This window comes from Sapajus apella, unplaced genomic scaffold (assembly GCF_009761245.1).
Source record: "Sapajus apella isolate SASKATOON/1434 unplaced genomic scaffold, GSC_monkey_1.0 scaffold27, whole genome shotgun sequence".
NCBI lineage: Eukaryota > Metazoa > Chordata > Mammalia > Primates > Cebidae > Sapajus > Sapajus apella.
In genome coordinates this window covers 19280844-19289373 of record NW_022436967.1, presented here as the reverse complement: position 1 = coordinate 19289373, position 8530 = coordinate 19280844, and the positions used below count along the sequence as shown (strand labels likewise).

General features: G+C 36.9%; 1 pseudogene; it reads left to right on the top strand.

The window, feature by feature from the left end:
* The first annotated feature begins 455 nt into the window (after window positions 1–455).
* On the top strand, window positions 456–557 carry LOC116560931 (annotated as a pseudogene).
* The last annotated feature ends 7973 nt before the right edge of the window (window positions 558–8530 follow it).

The following is an 8530-nucleotide window of genomic DNA, read 5'->3' as shown; positions in this document are numbered from 1 at the left end:
TAGGTCATCCTGAGAAGAGGAAGTGCTCTTCTCTTCTACTGGGAAACTAGAATGTGCCACTTTTTTGTTGTTGTTAATACTCCCCCTTTTCTTTTGTATTAGATTTGTAATAAAAAATTTAATTTAAAAGTTGATATACAAACCAGAAGTGTATAACAATATGAATATTTAACATTGATATATTTATCTATTAAAAAAATTAAAGAGAATATATTTGAGTTTTAGAATTTAATGTTTACTGCACACAAGAAGAAACAGAAACTAAACTTTGTTACATTTTTTAAAAATTATTTAAATAAGTTTGGATTTACTATTTGTAAAGTGAAAAGAAACTCTTTTTGTCCAAAATTTTAGTCCTTTACTGAGTGACTTTAGATAAATGATTTCACTATTCCAGTTTCAGTTTTTTATTCAGAAAATAAGAAATATGTTAGTATGTGCTTATTATTATTTAGATCATTTCTTGGCCTTTTGGCTAAGATCAAGTGTATTATTATTATAGAATCGGTTCTCAGATAAAGAAAAAACTGAGTTTTCTCAGATTTTTCAGACTTTTATTATAAAAACAAAACTACATATGATTAACTTAATATAACCTTTTTGATGGACTCCTTTGAAAAGAGTTACAAGATGCAATCTGAGGAGTTTTATGGGCTAATATTAAGGGTAGGCATACATTTTCTATTCTGAACTCTCTGGTATCTTTGTGGTACCCAGATTATGTAGTGAGGTAAATAGATTATCACCTTAGGAAACAGCAAAAGGAAAGAATAAAAAGAAATGCCTTCTATTTCTCAATGCTTACAAACTAAAAATGAAAAACTTATTCACACTTTTCAATAGAGGGGCAGTATGGTTTGACACATCAAATAGTAGATAGTGGTAATGCCGAAGGGAAGCTTGAGGGCCTCTTTTAGTGCCCTGCCTCTTCCTACAGCCGCTCCACAAGATTTCATAATAATACTTTTTCCATCTAGACAATTGACATTTTCTCAATTACATAAAAGTTTTCTTTTGAAACATTTCCATTTTCATTGATCTGTGAGTCGTGGTCTAATTAAAAACAAGTAAGACACGTTCCAGAACTTTCCCGCCCACTACTTTATACTGCCCCTAATTTCTCCATGTGAAAATGAGATTCCAGCAAATACTTCAATAATCACGGAAACATACATTTGAGAGTTTATTGTCTTCAAAGAAAGCAAAAAGAATAGTGCCAGTGTATTATAAAGACTCATACTTTCATGCAAACAAACTCCTTACTGAAGGAAAAGGGATAAAGATCATTTCTGGAGAACAGAAAGACTCAAATTAAACAGCTTTATAGTCCATGTTCCACAGATGTTGAGATGAAGTCATATCATTATAACTAAGCTTTTATTCTATCATTTTTATATGTGTGTTTCATAGAAAAGCTATACCAGAAAATAAGGAAATGAGGGGGATTGTCTGTGGATTGCTATTTTTTTTTTTTTAATTTTCAAATTGGTTTGGATTTTGAGAGTTTCTATTCACCACTGACTTCTACACATCTAAACTTCACACATGCAGTCTGGACAATATAGTAAGATATTGTCTCTAAAAAAAAGAAAAAAAAAATTGATTAGCCAGGGGTACTTGTGCACACCTGTAGTCCTAGCTACTTGGGAAGCTAAGGCAGGAGGATCGCTTGAGTCCAGTGAGCTACAACTGCACTACTGCACTCCAGCCACCATCACACCACTATCACCCAGCCTGGTGATAGGTGAAACTCTGTCTCTAAGAAATAAAATAAATAGTCGAGCTTGGGAAGATGGCCGTTTAGGAACAGCTCAGGATTGCCGCTCCCAGTGAAAGCGCAGAGGGTGAGTGGACGCCGCATTTTTATTGCCCACAGACTAGGAAATTCCCGGGCGGAGGAGATCCACAGGTCACCAGAGTGGCTGTTTCGGCCAGTGCGGCTGTGCCGGCCAGCGCCACTGCTTTGCCCCGCGCGGCTGCTTTATCGGCACCCCGGAGCAGCGGTTCTCTGTACAAAATACACCGGTCCAGGTGCCCTTTTGGCTGGCGATTGGAGCCACGGGAAGTCACCCATTCGTCTGTTTAGAAATAAAATAAATAGATAAATGAATATACAGCAAACCTCACACATATAGGGACTGGAGGAAGAGCAGAGTACATTTTCTGATTTCAGAGACTGGTAGATAGGAGTAATTAAGCAGATATTTGCCTAAGGAAATACTTATTCTGTTTAAAATTTTCTTTTACACTTATTGGACAAGAAATCTTTGCGTCCTCAGTTTCTGGGAGCTCAGAGAAAGGTAAAAGCTGTAGCTGAATTTCAGTCTTTCAATTGTGTCTTTATTGTGAGAAATAAGGACACAATTGAAGTTGAATTGCCCGTCTAAGATATCCCTTGAGATACAGCTTTAGTTTCTGTTTCATCAAAAGCATATTAAAAAGTCACAACGTGTAAAACATTGTAGTTTGGGATGGTTAGAAGGAAGAATTAAACATGGCCTCTGGTTTAAAAGGAGAGTAATCTGGTGAGGAGACTGACTAGGGAGAGTACACAATCAGATGTAGGGCCTGAACAAAACAGAAGTTGTGGGGAAAATGCTGAAGGTGGAATGAGTAGTTAAGGCTGCAGCTTGTGGTTCAGATAGGTGAAACGTTATTGTTGGGGATGTCTTTTAATCCCTTTCTTTGCTGAATGACCTAGGAGCTATACTGCCTAGGTTTGAGGGGGAGACTTGTAAATAAATCTCACCTGCATTGGGAATCAATAGTACCCATTAGTCTGCACAAATATCAAGTCTTTTTACAACATCTATTGTCTCAGTGGTCCTTAAATCTTGGAACAGTGTGTATCTTTTAGAAAATGTGAATAAACTAAGATCTTTTCTCATAGAAGGGGACAAAAAGACACACAAACAATTTCAAGGACTTCTTGCTAAAGTCCTTAGGCAAATCATCTACTTTGTGTCTCAGTTTCTCAATCTCTAAATGAAAGTGATAATACCTGCTCCATTTAGTAGTAGGGAGGATAAAATGAGAGAATTATATAAAGTATCTAGTACAGATCCCAAGGCAAATGTGTAATAAATGACAGCCCTTATTATATTCATTTTTTCCTTTTTACTACGAGATTGTGCTGTTTCCTTAACTGTGACTGATCCTATCACAGAGACAAGGTTGGGGAGTCAAATAAGGGACTGGTCACCAAGGAAGGCAGATGAAATAAAGGGGATCTCCATGCCCAGCCATAAAATATAATAGAATAAGGAAATCTGAGAACTTTACAGGAAGTTATGTGGAGAAATGACTAGGAGAATATGTAAAATAACTAAGAAGATGCTGTTCCAACTATAGATATTTTAATATAGTAATAATGCAAATGGTATTAATTTCAAAATCAATGGCAAATGCACACTGATAGAGAGCTTATTATATACCAGACATTGTGCTTAGCTTTGCTTACATAGGTCACATTCTTTAATTATAATATAAAATAATATAGCCAAAAATACCTCATCTGAAATTATAAAATAAAAAGTCTCTGAAAACTAACATTTTCCGATGATTGATTCAGTAGCAAAACCTGAACTGAACTGCCATAGGCTGTTTTTCATCTTTATCTTTCTCACTCAGCCTGAATATTCATGCATTTTGAGGCAGAAGTCTCAATGTTTGGTCATGGTGTTTTCTGTGACCTCATTGGGTATACTCCATAATGCTATGTGGACTCTATCCCATGTGTAAAATGTGAAGGAGTCCAAATTCCAAAATTCTCCTTGCTGCCAGAATTTCAGATAAGGTAGGGTAGGCCTTTGGAAATAGTAACATTTGTTGATCACTTGCTGTGTACCAGATATTGGTTCAAGTCTTATGCTTATTTATTTTATCCTAATAATAATCTTCAGAGGAAAATACACTTATTATCGTTCCTGCTTTACAGTTGAGGCAACCGAGGTACAGAGAGGTCAAGGAACCCAGGGTTACCAGACAGTAACTCGGAAACATAGAATTTGAACCTAGGCCATCTGGGTCTGGGAAGCTTTTGCTGAAATACTATACATACTGTCTCATTTATGTTATTGTAATTGTTATTCTTATTTCACAGCTGAAAATGCTGACAATTAAAGATCCACTCATTTAGCCAAGATAAAATGTCTATGTGATCTTGAGCAAGTTACTTAATCTCTCTGGGCCTCAGCTTTCCGTTCTGTAAAATGAAGGTAATGATAAACCATACTGCATTGTTGTGGGGATTAAATGAGTTTAAAGCAATGAGAGCAGTGCCTGACATACCTCATGTAATCTATACATCTTAGATCTTACTATCTTTTACAACTAGGCCATGCGGATGCTAGGAGAAAAGAGAAGAATATGATGGAAGTCAATCGTCACGCAAAAATTTACTATAGAAAAGGTAAAAAATAGTATTTTTCAGGTATTAAATCAGTGTTTTCTTTATTTTTTGTTCCTTAGTCCTTAGGTGTGTAGTGGCTGCCTGATTTGTTGAATCAATCATCCGGTAAATGGCATGTATTGATTCAGGGTGAGGGTAGATACAGTACAAACAGGTCTTTTATTCTTCTCTGAGTCCCCAGGCTGACATTTTTTAATTGATTGCAAGACTGTAGTCATAAAGCCACTCTTTGTTAAAGAATAAAAGTGTTTTATAAATCCCCCATACTTCCCTTTACATTCAAAAGTCTGGGCTTGGTTCTTTCAACTCTTAGAGTATTGTATTTACATGACACTAAGCATAAAGAGAACAGAGACTATTTTGCAGGGGAAGTTTCTTTATGACAAGAAAGGAGAATTCCCTTTCACTAAGAGAAGTAGAATTTAGAAACTAGAGAAAGAGAATGGGAGAGTTACAGGTATGAGTGACCTGACTCACCTATTTGGGTACTAGTGCCCTTGGGAGAGAGAAGGGGGAATATGGTAAACCCTTTAGCAAAGCCCTGCATTGAGACTGGTGTTGGTACTATGTATCTTCTAGGCAGAAGAGCAATGTCCAAGGAAATGTTTGAAGGCCACCAGGAAGAATTCTGCATTCTGTGTCATGGTGAGAAAAATCAGCTGATGGCTGTCGGCTCACTCACAAGGGTCACAGATTTAGATAATCAGTAGAACAGATAAAAGCCCCTATGGGGACTTTAGAACTAGGGACCATGACAAGATCCAGAGGCATCCACAGATGACACCTTAAAAACATGAGATAAGACCAGACTAGTCAGACCTCAGAAGGCACTGGTGTATGATATCCATGATGAGAGAGGGAAGGGAACATCTCAGCATAAGATAGCACATGGACCAAAGGCCTCTCTCTTTGCTACCATGCTGACTGGGGCCCCAATGTCAGTTATAGAGGAAAGAAAGTTAGGAGAGACTCTGTAGCGGGGGAGAAACAGTTGTGACTAATTTATATTGACTCATTTTCTCCCCCATATATTTTAAAATCAAATCAAGCTCAGTTATTATAATTTTGCTTGGTCAAATTTATTCATTTTTCTGGCTAGAAGAAGGAATTGGGCTCCAGAGAATATGAGATCAAATAATAAATTCTTTTTATTATTTTTACAGCTGAAGGTACATTTCAATTTTACTTTCATATTTCAAAGGTATGACAGGATTTTCTTTTTATTATTATTATACTTTTAGTTCTGGGACACATGTGCAGAACATGCAGTTTTGTTACATAGGTATATACATGCCATGGTAGTTTGCTGCACCCATCAACCCATCACCTGCATTAGATATTTCTCCTAATGCTATCCCTCCCCTTGCCCTGCATGCCCCAATAGGCCCTGGTGTGTGATGTTCCCCTCCCTGGGTCCATGTGTTCTCATTGTTCAACTCCCACTTATGAGTGAGAACATGCAGTGTTTGGTTTTCTGTTTCTGTGTTAGTTTGCTGAGAATGATAGTTTCCAGCTTCATCTGTGTCTCTATAAAGGACATGAATTCATCATTTTTTATGACTGCCTAGTATTCCGTGGTATAGATGTGCCACATTTTCTTTATCTAGTCTATCATTGATGGGCATTTGGATTGGTTCCAAGTCTTTGCTACTGTGAATAGTGCTGTAATAAACATACAGGTACATGTGTCTTTATAGTAGAATAATTTATTTTTATTTATTTATTTATTTTAAAAACTGCTAACTCCTTGATTTTCCTTTTTTTTTTAATAAAAAAGGAAAAAAAAGAAAGGAAGAGATAAAGAAAGAAAGAAAAAAAAAAAGAATGAAGGAGAGGAAGAGGGAGAGAGAATGGAAGTGTTGCTTTATTGCCCAGGCTAGAATGTAGTCTAAAAATGGGTATTGAAAACATCTTTTATACCAATAATTGTGCTTAATAATGGAGACAGGAAAAAAATGAGGGAAGAAAATAACAAACAAGTAGCCAACCAATATTTCATTTAAACCTGTAAGTGTGATGTGGTGCTGGTAAGAGTGTATATTTTGTGTATTTAAAGTGGAGAGTTCTATAAATGTTTATTAAGTTTACTTGTTCTGGATCTGGGTTCAAGTCCTGGATATCCTTGTTAATTTTCTGTCTCGTTGCTCTGTCTAATATTGATGTTGAAGTCTCCCACTATTATAGTGTGGGAGTCTAAGTCTCTTTATAAGTCTTATTATGTATGTGGGTGTTCCTGTATTGGCTGCGTATATATTTAGGATGGTTAGCTCTTCTTGTTTTATTGATCCTTTTACCGTTAGGTAATATCCTTCTTTGCCTCTTTTGATCTTTGTTGCTTTAAAGTCTATTTTATCAGAGGCGAGAATTGCAACTCCTGCTTTTTATTGATTTATTTGTTTTTGCTCTCCATTTGGTTGGTAAATCTTTCTCCATCCCTTTGTTTTGGGTCTTTGTGTATCCTCGCATGTGAGATGAGCCTGGTTGCAGCATACCAATGGGTTTTGGCTGTGTCTTTTGATTGGGGGATTTAGTCGATTTAAATTTAGGATTAATAATAATATATGTGAGTTTAATACTGCCATTTGATGTTAGGTGGCTGTTATGCCCATTAGTTGATGTAAATTCTTCATTATGTTGATGCTCTTTACTTTTTGGTGTATTTTTGGAAAGGCTGATACTGGTTGTTCCTTTCTATGTGTAGTGGTTCTTTCAGAAGCTCTTGTGAAGCAGGCCTGGTGGTGATGAAGTCTCTGAGTACTTGCTTGTTCACAAAAGATTTTATTTTTCCTTTGCTTATGAAGCTTAGTTTGGCTGAATATGAAATTCTGGTTTGAAAGTTCTTTTCTTTAAGGATGTTGAATATTGGCCCCCACTCTCTTCTGGCTTGTAGGGTTTCTGCAGAGAGATCTGCTGTGAGTCTGATAGGCTTCTCTTTGCGGGTAACCTGACCTTTCTCTCTGGCTGCCCTTAGTATTTTCTCCTTCATTTCAACCCTGGTGAATCTGACGATTATGTGCCTTGAGTTTGGTCTTCTTGAGGAATATCTTTGTGGTGTTCTCTGTATTACCTGGAGTTGAATATTGTCCTGCCTTGCTAGATTGGGAAAGTTTTCCTGAATAAAACCCTGAAGCATATTTTCCAGCTTGGATTGATTCTCTTCGTCACATTCAGGTACACCTATCAAACGTAGATTAGGTCTTTTCACATAGTCCCATATTTCTTGGAGACTTTGCTCATTCCTTTTTATCCGTTTTTCCTCTAATCTTGTCTTCTCGTTTTATTTCATTAAGTTGGTCTTCAACCTCTGATATCCTTTCTTCTGCTTGATCAATTCGGCTGTTAAAACTTGTGTATGCTTTGCGAAGTTCTTTTGCTGTGTTTTTCAGCTCCACTAATTCACTTATATTCCACTCTAAATTGTCTATTCTCGTTAGCATTTTGTCAAACCTTTTTTCAAAGTTCTTTGTTTCTTTGCATTGGGTTAGAACAAGTTCTTTTAACTCACAGAAGTTTCTTATCAACCACCTTTTGAAGCCTACTTCTGTTAACGGAACACACTCATTCTCCATCAAGCCTTGTTCCATTGCTGATGAGGAACTGTGATCCCGTGTAGAGGGAGAGGTGTTCTGATTTTGGGTATTCTCAGCCTTTTTAGGCTGGTTTCTTCCCTTTGTTATAAATTTATCCATCTGTAGTCTTTGTAATTACTGACTTTCTAATTAGGTTTCTGAGTGAACGTCCAACTTGTTGATACCCAGTGCCGGAATCTGAGCAACCCAACACTGGCTAAAACAGCAGTGTTAAGATTGATGGTGCTTTTCTGACTCTGCACCAAGAACCACTGCACTGAGGCGCCAGCAAAACCGCCATGCTGGCCACAAGAGTCACACTATAATTTATAATTATAAATTATAGGAGAATAATTTATAATTCTTTGGGCATACACCCAGTAATGGGATTGCTGGGTCAAATGGTATTTTTGGATCTACATCCTTGAGGAATCGCCACACTGTCTTCCCCAATAGTTGAGCTAATTTACACTCCCACCAATAGTGTAAAAGCATTCCTGTTTCTCCACATCCTATCCAACATCTGGTGTCTCCAGATTTTTTTAATGAT